Below are 17,987 nucleotides of genomic sequence, written 5' to 3'. Positions count from 1 at the left end.
AGATATGTATGCGTATACATATACATATATGTATATGAACACACACCCACCAGGATATATACACACATATACAACGATCCACATACGATATTTATATGGCAATACAAACACGCGTATGCAAAAAGAGTTGGGGGTCGTATCTAGAACTGCGGAAATGGCAGCAACAACTACTGTTGGCCATGGGCACAATCAAATTTGTACTAACTATTTGAACACCCCGAACACTTTTGCCCCGAAGGATATATTGAATCGAGAGACTATCTTGTGACTGACAAAGATAATATTTTCCAAATTGTGTTATTTCACATGGTTTGTTATTTTGCACCAATTAAAAAAAAAAATTAAAGTGACAAATTTTACCAATATTTGAATGAAAATCCAAAAAATCACAGGGTACATTTAGTTTGGATAACTTCTGCTTGTTATTTTTGGTAAATTGATACTCTTTGCCTTGGCAAGTGAACTAAGTTCCTTGGTAAATATTTTACCCCCAACGCCACGCGTCTTACAACCCCACGATTCCCCTGTCATCCTGTCATTCCCCAACCCCATCCTTTATAACTAGGATTCGGCGACGGAAGGAAAGGGAGGCGCGTTATGATGATGATTGTTATTTTTACGATTTGCATTTAAGCTGTCAGTGGTAGAATCATTGAATGTACACAAAGTCCGAGGAACACGTAGCTCCTTAGTGTGTGTGTTGCGTTCTTTTTTTTTTTGTTTCATTATTTTTACAGTTATGTTTATATCGTTTATGAGTTCATATTGTGGGGCGTTCGGCCTTATAAAGTGAATGTGCTGGGAAAGCCATAAACAAAATAAACACATGAACATCAAATCAGGAAATTGAGTCAAATTGTTTTCGGATGCGAGTGTTTCGGAATGCTGTGTAGTTTGTGAATGTTAGCCAGCAATAATTCAAAAAGTTTACCGATTAAATAAAATTAGGCTCAGCTTTTGATAGAAAGAATAGGTTTGCATGATTAGTGCAAAAATTATGCATACAATTAACATTATATTACGTCGCCAAGTATCAAATCGAATTATAAACGGTGTCAACAATGCAAATTTCGCACAACCCATTTAAGGAGATCGTTCTATCAGCCTAGTTCCAGTGAAAATTTGTATGGGACAATGGGAAAGGAGCTCACTCAATGCTAGCAAATTAGTTAAAAACCAATTAAAATCGCTCATCCGCCACGTTGACCAAGCCGACGCCACACGATGATTGCGGGGGAGTTTGGCCACCATATACACACATACATATAAAATCTGTACATAGGGTAAATGGATGCACTCGTATGTGTGTGTGTTTGTGTGTGTGTGAGAGAGAGGCTGCACACGTTCCAGGACCAAATATTCTAAAAATCCAAATTAGAATGTCAATAAAATGCCAATTTTAATGAAATAATTAATTAGATTTTGCACATCAACAATCTAACACGCATCTGCGGACCAAACACCCAGTCATATGTATTTATATATCTATGTGTATCTATGTTTTCTAGTCGACTAAAACCATTTTTAGAGCCGACCCGTGACTCGTGAGTGAATGTGCGAAATTCACATGGGAGATTTGCCTTTAAATACACTAAAATGAAAGTTATTTAAGCCATTTTTTTTTCTATAACTGCGCCAAAATAACTAAAACTAAAATGAAATACAGCCATAGAACTATCAATTTTGAAACATCTTCAATTTATTTTCGGTTCATACTCCATTTCAGCATTTCAGCTCTGATTTATGTATTTGGTTGTATTATCCTGCAGGTTTTTAACCAAAAACTCTCTCATGGCCACACATCAAAAACAGATGTATAAATTAGCATACACACCAGCAAAAGCGTTATAGTTGAATTCAGTTGTTGGCTACCATTTTGTTTAGAGTTCGCCTGACCTCGCCACATTGGCTTTTTCTAAATTTGCATGCGTTTCTATCTCCATTTTCCTTATTATTCATCATGGTATACTATTCAGTTGTGTTTTTCAGCTGGCAGCAGCGCGATTTGTTCGATTTTCAATTATTTAAATGGTTTTATTTCGTTCGCCTCACATTCACACTCATTTGCATTTCTAGACCCCAATCCTCGATAGCCACCACAGCCATATCATCGCCCTCAAAGTTGGACACGCATCAAAGTGGCACTCAATGGCAGGGAACAAAAAAACTAAAAGCGATAAGGGAACTGAGATGGAACTCGCAGCGACTATTCCTAATTGCCTCGGAGACTTTAAATTGAGACATGAAATTGAATAATTCAAAATAATTAGCAGGCCAGAAGACAGCCCTCAGTGGCAGCGGCACTGGCTGTCTCAATCTCATTCTCAGTCGCAGTCTGGTCGCGTAATTGCATTAATGATTTTGACAAATGACCGACGCCAAAGTCGCCTTTGACTTTGACGTCGACTTGATGCAGATGAGAGGCCCAACTATATTTGCCAAAAGACTGGGTGACTAGCCATAGCCCCAGCTCAATTTGCTACATTTAACGCAAAAATCAATCAAGGTAAAAACTGCAGATTCAGTGCCAAGTGGCTTTTCACCTTAGTAAAGCAACTACTAAACTAATTGAAAAACAATAAAACTCATGAAATCGTAGACATAATCAAATATATATGGTATAAAAAATACCAAGGAAATTAATTGATTTTCAATATTTTATTTCTAAACCCGCCATAGAAATTTTTTTCCCAGTGTTCGGCTTAGAAAAATCTGCGATCCATTTCATGGATAGACATTGAGGCGCATTCGTAGCCAGTTGCTAATTAAACTAATTGAGTAATTTCAGAAATTCAGAAATTAAATGAGCAAATAAAAATGCCCAAACACAGCGACATAAACAACAAACCAAAGCCAAATTTTAAAGCGCAGTAATCGCGAACGCAATCGAAACCTAAACCCGAAATGGCCCCTAAAAATGGATTTGTAGAGGGGCAAGATCCCCGAACCATCCGTCAGATGCGTGAGACCATTACTCATGGATCCAACTAGTGTGATAAGATCGCAACTGCAATGCGTTTTTATTGGCACCCACTAGCCGACTATATGGCCACTACACTATATTCACTGTGAGCAACCTGTCCTAATTAATTTTCAACTTCAGCAAAATGGCTCTCTTAATGGGGCGAGTCCACTAGCCGATAGCCATCTCAATGGGCCGCAATTAGCCTGAGGTTGCTATTGTTGCCGCTTGTTGATAGTTGGTAGTTTCGCATGGCCAAGAAATGTGTGGCCAAATTTATGCAAATGCCAATTCAGGGATGCCGTCACTCCACCAAGTTTTCAACTTTCTTTCTGACCAACAGAAAACGCACATAAAGATAACTAGATACATGGCCAGCTATATAAATACGTACATACATATATACACAAGATGTCAATGAACTGTCGTCTATAATAAAAATGGTTAATATTAAAAAAGAACTTAAAAGCCGGAGCGTAGAAGAAATTGAAGATGCGGAGACAGAAATTGATCTGTTCGACCAAAGATTGGGGAAGAAAAGAGTGAGTGGACAGCCGGGGGAAGAAACAAACTAAATATGTGGTATTTGAAATTTACATAAACTGGCCATAAATTAAATTAGCCAAAGCTAATGCTGAAGCGGAGGCCAACGTATCCGAAAGATACAAGATGCAGGCCAACAAGCGACCCAGCATCATCATTATTCGAATACAATTAACACAAAGAGAAAGCAACTACGACATCAGCAGATACAATGGCCGTAAGAATGAATACGTCGCATCGTTCAGATATACACCGTATATACTGGCATTAATTTTCCCTCTGGTATGCCACCACATCCAACTTTCGGTATTGAAAAGCCATAAAAATTCGACAAAAAAAAAAACGAAAAAACAAGTTGAATCCGAAGTAGAAGTAGGAGAGATCACAGCGGATCGCGGATACAGATACAAATGTATCGCGACCTGTAAGTGTGCGTCGTATCTACATCTTATAACATTTAATTCATTGTTCACTATTTGGGTTTTATGTGTATTATGTATTCCATTTTGTAGTTTTCGTTTTCTGACATTGTTTTTGTTTTTTCTTTCCCCTTTTTTTTTCGTTTTTTTTTTTTTTTTGCTCTTAGCCGATTCGATCTCGCGTTGTAAAGTGCTTCGGCTAGCTGGCCATAATGGAAAACGCGTATTGGCCAAGTTGTGCGTGGCGCTGTTGTTGTCATTAAATTTGCGTTTATTTCATTGGTTAACTTGTGTCTCCATTTCCTCTCCTCCGTTTTCTATTTCGTCTGTCTGCCTCTCCCATTCCCCCCTCATCAACAACTGTATCTGTATCTGTATCTGTATTGGCTTTGTATCTGAGTGTGCGTTTTATTGTTTCGTTTCTTGCTCGTTGTCAATGTTTTATTTAATGATCGTGTTTACATACTTAGACCATCTCTTTCGCCCACGGTATTTCAACTAAATTGTATTCTTTTCAGTCGACTTATATGTGGGCAATTCAATGATAGCCACACTAGGCGTTATTAAAAATATTTGGTCAATCTCTAAGAAGTGAGCTAGATTGTGAGATTTAATAAGTCGAATTATTTACATTCTTTTTCGAAACGAACTCCGTTTCGTACAGATAGAACATAAAGGTTTGTAAAACATTGTAACTTACAAAGGGAATTCATATAATTCACTTCGTTGCATTTAATCAAGATATTGGTATATGATGATAATATTACCCAGTAAATGACTGGCCCAGAGTTTCACTTATCGGAACACAATCTATTGATGTTCCCTCACCGAATGTGTCAATCCGATTTTCAGGTCCAGTCGAGATTATCCGGCCAAGCGGCTTTGATTGGGTTCGGGGGTCAACTGATGGATCGATATGTGACTGGCGTTGACGGCGGTGGCCAGGTTAATTATAACATTAGCCAACTGACAACTGGTCAGCAGCTCAACTGGTCAGCTGCTTAACTGGTCCTGAGCTCAAAGTATCGAAGTAATCGAAACATACACTCCAGCACACACTGCTGATTTGTGAAGCGGAAGGTGTTTGCCATCGCCATCGGCAAACAATATCCAAATATACTTTTCCCACACTGTCGTCTGTGTTTCGAGGTGTTCACACCGACCGACCATCACCCTCCTCATCACCCTCCCCATCCCCATCTCCATTCCCATTCCCTCGATGAGTCGGAGCTCCCCCGCGCGGATTTTTAGATCGGGTTCGGTACTCGTAAATTTCCATATGACATTATTAGGTGGTTCGCTGCTTCTCGCTGCTCCTCGTTGCTGGCTATTATGTCATAATTTTAGGAAAAAGTGAAGCGCTCAACCAAAATAAATTAAAAATTGCTTTCATGCTTGAATCGTTTTTTGAAGAGGGGAGGGCGCGGGAACAGCTGAATGAGTACTTGGTTGCCTGCGAATCCGACGAACTTCATTACCGGTCGCTTCACATCCAAATATAAAGCACGTTGTGACATTGCCACGGATCGATCCCTATACCTTGCACCACTCACACACTCGCTCCTCCAAGTGTTTATGGTCGATTGAAGGTTTGTAATGGATAATATGCTGCCGCTTGCTGCCCCCCTTTTGGGATTCAAATTTAGAACGCCGGGGTGAATGAAGTGCGCAATATTCAATTAAAGTCATTATTATTAGTAATTTCCCATCGCCAGCAATTGCCATTGATTGTTCGTTAGATCCATCCATCGATCTCTAGATCGAACATCCATCGATCGATCGATCGGTAATCCCACCCCCAACTGCACTAATTGATATTCGAGTGCGATAGACTCTCGGCCCCTTCGGGGGCCAGCTGCATTTTGTTTTGGGAACCGAGGACGGTACGGACTCCATACCGGAAAAATTCATCAATTTCCAATTTGTATGTATTAAGGCGAGCGCCCCAACCAACCCACAACCCCCTTTTGGAGGGGGGGGGGGTATGTCAAGCATAATGAGGCATTATGCAAAAATGACCGAGTATACTTTTTCGCTAATGAAGAGCTGTAGTTTTTTCTGCTCGCTTGCCTACATACGGACGTCTTTATTAAAAGTAATTAAGTCGTTGTAATTGTCATTTGACGAACTGTCAGTTAAGTGGAATAGAGGTGCTGGTTGGAATGGGGGTGTTGGGGGGATACAAATGGGATTGTTTTGACATCTGCTTTAGGAAGCTACTTCAATTTAATCCCAGAACTAATTTCGGTTCAATCATTTTGGTGCATTAAGGATTAGCTGATGACACAAGGTATTCTATAAACCAAAATCAATTCAAATCAAATTTTTAAGTTTGTATGGCATTGGTCTTGGATTTGCATTAAAATTACCAGTTCAAGCAACTCGAAGTTGAATCTACCCCATGGAGTGATGGTTCCCCCTTCAAAAGGCAAGTTCCCAATTTTTGCCCCATTCCACTGGCTGGCGTCATTGAAGTAAGTAATAATTGTGTCTAAATTTGTACGCAGACCATTTGAATCTCAATAAAATTTATAGTTATGACGAAAATATCTCTTACTCGCCCGCTCCACAAGTCGATTCCGCTCCGCAGGCGAGCTTTAAAAGCATTTTTGGGTTGGGTTGCGTTTGCGTTTGGTTTGGTTTGGTTTGGCTTGGTTTTGGGTAGCCAACGCGACCGTACAGAAATTGAACTCAAGTGCAGACAATTGAAGCTCCTCAGAGAAATTTTTGGACTGCGGGTTTTTGCTTTGAGGTTGTGCGGATGAGGGATGTGGGGGGTGTGGGGAAATGCCACCCCTTTTGATGATGCATGTGTGTGTGCTTGTGTGTGAGCACAGATATGTATTTGATTTTGATTTCAATTCTCTATTTATACGTCTGTCGTTTGCTTTTCTTTTTGCAAGCGGTTATTAACCAATGCAAAAGTCAGCCGACAGTCGAGTACTCGCGTTATTTGGTTAATTGATTCCAACGTTTGCCATACCCCCACCCAACCACCCCCACACCCCTCAGAAGTCCCTTATGCCCTCATATGATTTTCTTTTTTGTTGGCGTTTGCTTTGACCGATTCGAATTTGTGTTTTAATTTATTGTTGCCATAGAGCTATGGACACAAGTAAATCTGTATCGCAAACTGGACATGTGAGAGAGGAAGGAGGGCACACTGAAAGAAATCACTCGCGGTTATATTGTAGTTCTTTTCAAACTAAAGTAAAATACTTCATATTTATTCCTTGAGATTTCTTTCTGTGCAAGTTTCTAGGAACTATAGGTACCGCGGGGTGGGGGATGATGACTTAGAGAAGACTGAGAACGCCACAATTACGGCAAATTAAAAGTAATATTGCGTGGCTCTTTGATTCTATTAAGACTGTTAACCGGGGGGTACGACATGGAGTTTGGGGCACTTGGATGGGGGGCTTATGCTCGCAGAGGGACCGCATCGAGGGATGCCAACTCGTTCACATTTAACAACATTAAGAAGCTTTTCAATTGCGCGGCATTCAATTAGCGAATTGATTTGGCCAGTTCACTTAATGGAAATTTAAGTGGTACTCACATGTTGCTGCTGGTTAATGCTGCTACCACACTGCCAGAAGATTTCGATGATGTGGCTTAGCTTTCGATTATGGATGTTGCTGCTGGGTATCCAAGTGCTATTGTTGCTTCTCCCAATGGCGTTGTCTATTCTTCTCGAATTTTATGCGGCTGCTGCAGTTGCTTCTTCCACTTTCAGCTGCAACTCAGTGTCTGCAACAAAAGAAACGGAAAAACAGTTGACCATTAGAAGGTATTCTAGATTCACCCTCGGACTCGCTGTGCCCTGCGATAAAAGTGTCAATTGCAATCAGAATTTATTGCCACCTTGCGATGCGTGGCTCAATTCGTTGCATTAGGATCAAAGCCAGCACAGAGATCGACCGACCCCGAAATCGAAGGTCAGACAGACCCCAGACTGAAACTCGATTTGGGTTACCTGTTTACCTGTTCGTTCGCTCAACGGTCTAATTGCACCCACTTAGCACTCACACACGTAGGATACAACAATTGCTGTTGATTCTGGCCCTTTTGATTCACGCATATAAATTTCCAGCTTGACAAGGCGGTCTTTTCTTTGTCCCTGAATCAGATTCTGAAAAGATCTTGGCAGATCCTTTCCCGACCAAAATTCCTAACACGCAAGCTGGCTGTAAGTTGGAACAGAGTTACCAAGGGATAGTAGCAAACATTACCACCAATTTTAGCCCACTGTGAAAACGAAAGAATAACAATAAGCAAACTAATTACTGATACGCGTGGAAATTTTCAGCAATAACAACATCCAGAAAAAAAAGGGTTCAGTGGTGGAAAATTATGCGCTGCAATTTTTATTGCCTCATTGTTTGGGCCATGTTGTTGGTGGTTGGCTGATGTTGCTGTGGGTGCTTTGCATTGTGTCGGCTTTGTTTCTTGGACATTTTTGGGTTAATGTTAATTACCCGAACTGCTTTCGCACTGAAGAAACCCAAAGCAATTAAAATTTTTATGACGCACTGAGTTATTACTTCAAATCCACAAACTTGAGTAATGGCCACGCCCCCCAACTCGCTGACCTCACCCCCCCGAAAAGGACGTGAGAAACTTGCCCAGAAAAACGCAAAAGAAAAGGAAAACGAACGCCCACGAAATGGAGATGAAGAAAAAATGCTAAGCAACAAAAAAGAGGCCAACCGAATTTGGGTTCGAGAACAAGAGGAGATATTAAAAAGATTTATTGTTTTATGATTTTCACAGGGGTCACGACCAGCGGCGGCAAAACTGCAACTGTTTCGGTTTAGATTTTCTACCTGGGCGGCAGGAGGTCAAAGGTTAATCGCTATGGCTTCGAGATCGGTGCTACCAGAAAAACCTATGCCACTTGCACTTTCACTGCCGCAAACAGCGAAGTGAAATGCTGTAATTAAACTCTAACTATCAAAATGCAATAAATTATACAAAAATCCCCCAAAACATTCGTTCCTCATGGCATCTTAACTCATCTGCTACTTATACCTCTCGACATTTCTTTCGTTGATAATTTACATAAAACGATTTTCGGCTGGATTTCAAGCCATTCAAGCGCCTGCAAGTGAAAAGATTTCCAAAATCAGATATGTGAAAGTTTATTAATTAGCCAGCAAATGCCAGATCGACGAGGAACTGAAACGACGTCGTAGTTTCGAGTTGAGTTGAATGTATAAATTAAATCTGTGACTTAAGCTGGTTACGGTCCCTATACAAAATCTTGGTCAGAAGTAAATATTTTGATTTGGCTTAGATTTGTAGATTTTGCTTTAAAATCTTTAGACTTGTTAAAAAAACCATGTTATGTGCATTGAAAGCTACGTTTAATTTAAGATTTAATTGCTTACTGATAATTACGGATATGATTCACCGCATAATTATGCAAATATGGCAGGCGATTCCAGCTTTTCCTGCGATCATTAATTGATGGCTGACGTCATTGCGCCTTAATACAACCCGAGCATTGCTTGTAATTACTTCTTCCACTACAACTAACAAGCCAAAGTTGTTGTTGTTTTCCCTCCGAGTGGGCGGAAGTATCAGTGGGTGTTGCTGAAGGCGATGGTGGGGGGTAACAAAGGATTGCATGATTAGGACGCATATCAATTACTGGCTACAAGACTTCTCTCTCCCCCATCAGCGTTACAAGCCAAATGCGATTAACATAAAAGGTCAGCAAGCCCTGTGGGGGGAAGGCGAGTTACCAAAAACACCAAGCACCCAAAACCCAACAACAATGGAAAGTGGTTAAAAAAAGTAGTAATAGGCGTAATAAGAATAATTGGCGATAGCTCGGATGGGGCTTAGAGTTAGGCGGAGACCTGGTGCGTGTTCTGGGGTTAGTCCTGTAGTTGTTTTGGTTGTTGTTGTTGTTGGAACGCGTTGACTTGTGACCATTTCATAAATACCGTTATAAACAAATTACGACAATAATAACAACAACATAGCTGGAAATATGAAATTTCTTTTTTATTGCTCACATTTACACATGTCGAAGCAACGCCCTTCGCCAGGATCTCCCCCTTGACCAGCTCGCCCTCCCATCGAATAATACCCAAAACAAAAAAAAAAATATGAATTTCTAATGAAATTAACCTCCTGCTATGCAGCTCTTTTGGTTACGGGGTTAGAGTGTTTATTTGATGACGGGCCCACAACTATCCAACCATCCCAAAAACAGGCTGACCGAAGGACAGCTGGAAACCTGGGGAACCTCGGCTCCCACTCCAAAAACCTTTACACAGAAAAGTAGGGATGCCTATTAACAATTCTATAGGAATTTAAGAAAGTAAAGCGATATCATATCATAACTAATCATTAGACATTCCTATCCTTAAATATCAAGTAGCTGTTATAATTAGAATTTGTATCTTCATTAATAACTTTAGGCTGAATTTTTTCGAGTGTACTTTCCGACTGCGACTTCCAATGACCCCTTCACTGTTAGCCCGCCCTTCTTTCCGTTCGCACATTGTAATTTTTGGTAATAAAAACGGTTTTTACTTCATAATTTTTCGAAAAAGCGACTGCATTATACGGGGTATATTAACCTACCTAGGATAATTGCAGGACTCAGAAAATTACTGAAAACCAAAAGAGGAATGAGGCAAAAGGAGTTGAGGCGAATAAGTCAGAACAAAGTTAAATTGGCATAAAATATCGAAATACTCGGAATCGTTTATTTATGCGCATTGTGAATCACCTTCGAGCGGGAGAATAAGAGACGGCTGCTGACCAAAAATTAAGAAGAATCTTCGACAGAAAAAGAAGTCGGCGCAGCGACTGTCCAGTTAAGCTTAAGTGGGTATTAATTTCTCCCCACTGACGGGATGTCCTTGCCCCCACAGCCCGCCTCCATTACCGCCACCTTAAAACCGAAGCAGGCGATTGCATTACCGCAAAACTTTGAGCCCAAGAAGGGGAAGGAGGTAAGCAGTTAGTCACAAATACAATCGCGTAATTAATTAAGCGCGTCAGCTGGACACTGACCGCCGTTAGGGGGTGGAGCGAAAAGGGGATGGAGAGGAATCCAATACCGAAAGGATAGGTACAGTGGAACCAATGATGTGATATCTTATAAAATATATATGAATGATATTGTTGTATTGTTGTGGAATTTAAATGATTTGAAAACACTTGATATTTGAAATTTCGAAAATATTATGTTTATGTATCTAGTTGGCTTGTTGGGGAACATGGCCCACTGTTCATGGCCAAGAACCCATGCTGGGCAGCAGTGCTTAAACCGAGACACACGCATTGTTGACCGGATGGATTGGATATGGAATCGCGATGGGACGTTCGGTGCGAAGGTGGTGGGCAAACACACCTCAAATCGCGTTTTGTCCTTTATCAGGTAATTCACTTTTTAACTTGCTCTTCGCCTTTTATACTGTAATTCCACTGGGGGCCTCATTCTTCTTGCCCCGACTCCTTATTTTTTTTTTGTAATTGTTTGCCATTAATTACAGCAACAAAAACAACGACAATAACGACGAGCAAGAAAGTCGCAGTGGCGCAAATATTTCCGCCTTAACCTCTTCCCCGGCTGGTTGTTAATTTTATTTATAAGTCCGCATGACACACCTTCCTTTCAATTCGATTTACGATCCGTGCATTAACGGTTAATGGCAGGTTCAGGCTTTTGGCGCCTGTCTCTTTTCGCACAACGCTTTTTTGTCCTTCTCGCACTTAGTCAGCTTGAAACAATTGACATTTGGCCATTTAATTGCAATCGTTGATGGCATATATTGACCAAATATGATTTCCGTTTCCGGTTATTGCGAACACAGAACGCCCCTCTCACCAATAGATGCCATCGAGCAGGTTCGATGCAACACGAAGCTCCTGAGACCTCATTTCAAACTCGAACCGAAGTTTCCGAACGACACTAGAGCGAGATGGGGCGTGAAGAAAGAGAGCACACGCACCACACTCATATTCATATTCATTCATGTGGTTCGCTCGCCAGCCGGCAAAACGCCAAGAAAAACAATAACAAACCCCAGCTGAGAAAAATTAAGAGGAGGGTGGGGGGCTGGGCTGTGAGAAAAACCTAAGAGAAACGTCAAAGAGTTGGAGCCCAAGCAGAAGAGCGGAATTCCCAGACTGCAGTCTCAAGTTGCACCAACATGATACCCATACTAGGCACCCATACCGAGGAATACCCACACAGAAGGCCAGTCCGAGTGGCGACTTCTTTGCGGAAAGGGCTGGAATGTCTTTTCTTTCTTGCGGATTCGATTCTGCCACCGAAATTTTGGAGCGGGGGTGCAGTGGTTATGCCATCATCTTATGCGACTTTCTGCAAGGCGGTACAGTGGTCACTCGATGAGGTAGAAGTGTCATTTACAACTCATGATGTTTGGTTTTTTTGAATAGTATCTTTTGACTTTCTATACATACATATGCATGATGCACAATGTACAATATTCATCTAAAGTTGAAGTTATTATTGCAAAATGAACGTTAAATTTAAAACTCGTTTGGTAATCGCACTTCCCAGCGACCACTGTATCCGTTGGGTGTGTGCAATCTTAAGCAGTATATTTGTTGTTTGCTTTTAACCAAGTTGGCGCTTGGCTCGCGGCCAAATCGAGAAATCAAATCAATAATTTGGCTACGGAGAATCGAGCAAAGTCTGGCAAAAGAACTGCATTCGCGGCACGTTGCACAGGGCTATTACCCCCCGATATCCACAGTTGCGCCACCGAAAACAGACGACATCGTCATCATCTCGTCATCGTCATCATCGCCATGGGGTTTCCCCGATTTGTCCTGTCTGCGAAAACGCTTTCACACAAGAACAACAATCGCGAACAGCGAAATCAAAAGAAAATCCGCAAGCATAAAAATCAAATAAAGCTGGCGGCCAAAGCGACCATGAAAAGGGAAAAGTGGAACTGGCGTTGGGGAAAATGGAGAGAAAATGTTGGAAAATGCGCGGTGGGCGGACGGGGGTGTGGTGCGCCGGGGGAAAACGCACACGATGAAATGGGCGAGTCAGCGATGACACGTGCTTTTTTGCAGCTGTTTTTCGTGGAAAAGTCGCAACTGTGCGAAAAAAAGGACAAAAACAAAAATCGCAAAATCAACGCACACACACACACACACACTCACATTGAACTCATAAAAAAGCGAAGCTCAAGGAAGATTTTGGGGAATCGCGAGTTTTCGCAGCCGACGAAAGCCGAAGGCGATTCGAGTCCTTCAACTGCAGCGGCGGAAAAGGATTAGACGTGCGGGGTGGTTGGAAGGGGGTCAGAGGTCAGGGAGCAGTGCAAAAATGGGAGCAAAGAGAGCAGCAGAGAGTGAGTGCCAAATACCAAACGCCAGGAGTCGCATCCTTTGCCAGTATGCATTAGTATTTGCCCGTAAATGTGTGAGTGCCGAAGGCAGGCAGCATGCAGGTGGCCACCAAATTGTTGCCTTTGGAGCCACAGTGGACACTCGGGGAACGGAAATCAAAAATAATGAAACGATATTGAGTAAATATAAATAAATAAATTGAAAGCGGGTTGTACTTAAAGATCAAATATTATGTATCCGCTACAACAAAGTAAAATGAGTTTCATTATTTTCTATTTCAGTCTAAAAAAGATTTATTATTTTTTTTAGGTTTTAACCTCCAATATTTTTCTGCAGTGACCACTGTGAATTTATATCTTATAGTATCTGTGTGTGCGAGGGAGAAGGGCTCCAAAGGGGGAGTGAGACAGACAGATAAACAGACAACCAGAGGCCAGACGACGACAGCAACAACAGCAAAAGCAACAACGTCGCAGTCTTTTTGGCGCGTGACGTCGAATATTCGAATCGGACGGAACGTCGTTCCATGGCAGATGGCAAATTGCATTATTATGCGAGTGTCTGCAATCTGCACAGCCACAACAACAAGAACAACACGAACAACAACAGCGACAGCGACATGAGCGAAAAGGAGTAGAAAAACAAAGTGCAACCAAATAGGGAAAAACAACAAACAATTTTTGAGCGCTGCATCATCGGGATTCAGAATCGGAATCTGAATCGGAATAGGAATCGGAAACTTTCGGCTTGCATCGGTATCGGTTAGTCGACCGGATGGGCGATTAGAAATGTGGGAGTGGCTGGCTGGACAGGGTGGCGATGGGTCATTCGCAGGGATTACATTCCGTTTTGTTCAAAAATTAATAGAATTTCATAAGCTTTTTCGGTTGCGTCGCTATCTCTGTCTGCCTATCTCGCTCTCTTTCCCATCGTCCTGTCTCTGTCGCTCGATGCACTGCTCTCCATCTATCTATTGCTCACTCGCTCTATTTGCCGCCTCGCTCTTTCAAATGTTAATTTGAATTTTTATTAGGTTTTAGGCATGCATTGTTGTTGCGTTTGCTGCTGCTTTTCCACTGCTGTTGTCATGCATTTTATTTTCACTTAAAACTGCAATTGTTGGGGGGCCTTTGTTGCTGCTTTTGGGGGCCTCCGTCGCAGTCGCAGTCGCTGCTGCCGTCGACGTCGCTGCCGTCATCGTTGAAAGTGCGACTGCGTTAGAAAATTGCATTTGATAATACTAAACACACGGACAGCACACAGTTAAAGTCGCCAACATATAGAAATCGTTTTTCTTTTTTAGGTCGTGGGCTGGGCCGAAACAAGAAGGTAAAATAACCTAAACCTAAATTCGGCATTCCACAGTCTTCGGGTGGAGACGTGTTTCTTTCAAGCTACGAATAGCAAGTTCTAAAAACTACAACAGTATAGTGAAAGTTAAACACAAAGTGTAAAGTGCAGTTTGCACAACTAACAATTATTGACTATAGTAATTATTTACTAAAATAAATAATTATTCCATATTGTTCTGGTAATTGTTATATGTGGACTTAGAACAATGAATCAAAACGACATACGTTCTCAGCGACAATGTGAACAAGACGAGCGCCGGCTCTCTTTACAACGCAACAATGCATACTTTTCTTTCGTCTCACCGCAAATCGGTGATCGAGCACCCTCACCTTCAACTAACTCGAAACTTTTGCCCTCAGCGAACGACAGACCGCGTTCTTGCTCTCCCTCTCTGCCTGCTTCGGCTCACAAGTCGTGGAGCGAAGAGACCGCCTCTCCTACCCCGCTCCTCTCGCAGCGCCAAACGACCGTCCCGGGTAACTGTAACACTGCAATAACGAGTGCAGTGACCTCACTGGCAACTGCCACAACATCAACTTCGTCAGCGGCCCAACTAATTATCGCTGTGCCAGCTGTAAATAATTCAGCAGCACTGACCGTTTGCAACAACAATAATGCACGTAAAGAAGAATCAAAACAAAAGCAGAAGTCGATTTCGACTGTGCAGACTGGCATGGATCGCTACATCCAAATCAAGAGAAAGCTCAGCCCTCAAAACAATAAGGCAGGTAATCAACCCAAAATCAATCGAACCAACAACGGCAATGAAAACTCTGCAGTAAATAATTCAAACCGATATGCTATCTTGGCTGATTCTGCGACCGAACAACCCAACGAAAAAACGGTAGGGGAACCAAAAAAGACCAGGCCTCCACCAATTTTCATACGAGAACAAAGTACAAATGCACTTGTAAATAAACTCGTTGCTTTGATTGGTGACAGCAAGTTCCACATTATCCCACTTAAAAAAGGAAATATTCATGAAATAAAACTACAGATCCAAACAGAAGCAGACCACCGTATAGTGACTAAATACCTAAATGATGCTGGTAAAAACTACTACACATACCAATTAAAAAGTTGCAAAGGGCTACAGGTAGTACTTAAGGGCATTGAAGCAACAGTGACACCAGCTGAGATAATTGAGGCTCTGAAGGCCAAAAACTTTTCTGCAAAGACAGCTATTAATATTTTAAACAAAGACAAAGTTCCGCAGCCACTATTCAAAATAGAACTCGAACCAGAGCTCCAGGCACTAAAGAAAAACGAAGTGCACCCAATATACAATTTACAGTACTTGCTACATCGGAGGATCACCGTGGAGGAGCCGCACAAACGTATCAATCCAGTTCAATGTACTAATTGCCAAGAATACGGCCACACCAAGGCATACTGCACCCTTAAGTCCGTATGTGTTGTCTGTAGCGAACCTCATACTACCGCAAACTGCCCCAAAAACAAGGACGATAAGTCTGTGAAGAAATGCAGTAACTGCGGGGAAAAACATACTGCAAACTACAGAGGTTGTGTGGTGTACAAAGAATTGAAGAGCCGCCTAAACAAACGTATTGCCACAGCACATACATACAACAAAGTCAATTTCTACTCTCCGCAACCGATTTTTCAACCACCCCTAACTGTCCCAAGCACTACTCCAACAATTTCTTTCGCTAGCGCCCTAAAATCCGGACTAGAAGTGCCCGCCCCACCGACAAGAACTGCTCACTCCGAACATACACCGACAAACATCCAACAAACACAACAAAGTGGCATCGAAGCTATGATGCTATCCCTACAGCAAAGCATGAAAGACTTCATGACGTTCATGCAAAATACTTTGCAAGAGCTCATGAAAAACCAAAATATCCTGATTCAACTTCTTGTATCTTCAAAATCCCCATAATGGCTTCCCTACGGATATCTCTGTGGAACGCAAATGGCGTTTCACGGCATACACAAGAGCTCACACAGTTCATTTACGAAAAAAACATCGACGTAATGCTACTATCAAATCCCTCTACCAACACATTTATTCTCCCTCCTTTAATAGCAGCCAATCTAGATCCTCAAGAACCCTTTGAATTCCGACCATGTGAACTAGCAAAGGTTATCAAAGAGCAACTGAACCCAAGAAAATCGCCTGGCTACGACCTAATAACTCCAAGAATGCTCATTGAACTCCCAAAGTGTGCTATTCTTCACATCTGCCTGTTGTTCAACGCAATCGCCAAGCTTGGATACTTCCCTCAAAAATGGAAAAAGTCGACCATAGTAATGATTCCAAAGCCAGGAAAAGATAAAACGCAGCCATCATCATATAGACCGATAAGCTTACTAACATGTCTTTCAAAGCTGTTTGAAAAAATGCTACTCCTTCGGATTAGCCCTCATCTTAGAATAAACAACACACTTCCAACACATCAATTTGGCTTTAGAGAAAAACATGGAACCATCGAACAGGTCAACCGAATCACGTCAGAAATTCGTACTGCTTTTGAACATCGAGAATACTGCACAGCCATTTTTCTAGACGTCGCGCAGGCATTTGACAGAGTGTGGCTCGATGGACTTTTGTTTAAAATAATCAAGCTGTTGCCCCAAAACACACATAAGCTACTGAAGTCATACCTATATAACAGAGTGTTTGCAATAAGATGCGATACAAGCACTTCACGCGATTGCGCAATCGAAGCTGGAGTGCCGCAAGGCAGTGTACTGGGTCCAATCTTATACACCCTGTATACGGCGGATTTCCCCATAGACTACAATCTAACAACCTCCACGTTCGCTGATGATACCGCGATACTCAGTCGCTCGAAATGCCCAATAAAAGCCACGGCACTCCTATCCCGACACTTAACATCTGTAGAACGATGGCTTGCCGACTGGAGAATTTCAATAAATGTTCAAAAATGCAAGCAGGTTACCTTTACCTTAAACAAACAAACATGCCCACCACTGGTCTTGAATAACATATGCATTCCACAAGCCGACGAGGTAACATATCTGGGAGTTCATCTGGACAGGCGGCTCACTTGGCGCAAACATATAGAAGCCAAATCTAAACATCTTAAACTTAAAGCAAGGAACCTCCACTGGCTCATAAATGCTCGCTCTCCACTTAGTCTGGAGTTCAAAGCTCTTCTATACAACTCCGTCTTAAAACCTATCTGGACTTATGGCTCCGAGCTGTGGGGCAACGCATCCAGAAGTAACATAGACATTATTCAGCGAGCACAGTCAAGAATTCTGAGAATTATCACTGGAGCGCCGTGGTACCTTCGGAACGAAAACATACACAGAGACCTAAAAATCAAATTAGTAATCGAAGTAATAGCTGAGAAAAAAACGAAGTATAA

General features: G+C 41.9%; 1 protein-coding gene across 4 annotated transcripts in view, besides 1 other annotated feature; it reads right to left on the bottom strand.

The window, feature by feature from the left end:
* ab (abrupt) overlaps positions 1-17,987 on the bottom strand; it is a 50,403-nt gene that overhangs the window by 27,713 nt on the left and 4,703 nt on the right. For all 4 annotated transcript variants that reach the window (NM_057214.5, NM_057215.5, NM_001169481.2 and 1 more), the window contains one exon: positions 7,484-7,674. The gene's annotated coding sequence lies outside the window, so the exon portion shown is untranslated. The remainder of the gene's footprint in view (positions 1-7,483; positions 7,675-17,987) is intronic.
* Positions 14,625-17,987: part of a mobile genetic element that runs on past the window's edge.

This window comes from Drosophila melanogaster, chromosome 2L (assembly GCF_000001215.4).
Source record: "Drosophila melanogaster chromosome 2L".
Classification (NCBI taxonomy): Eukaryota; Metazoa; Arthropoda; class Insecta; order Diptera; family Drosophilidae; genus Drosophila; species Drosophila melanogaster.
Note: the sequence above shows the minus strand (reverse complement) of the source record. Positions and strands in the feature narration are given on the sequence as shown.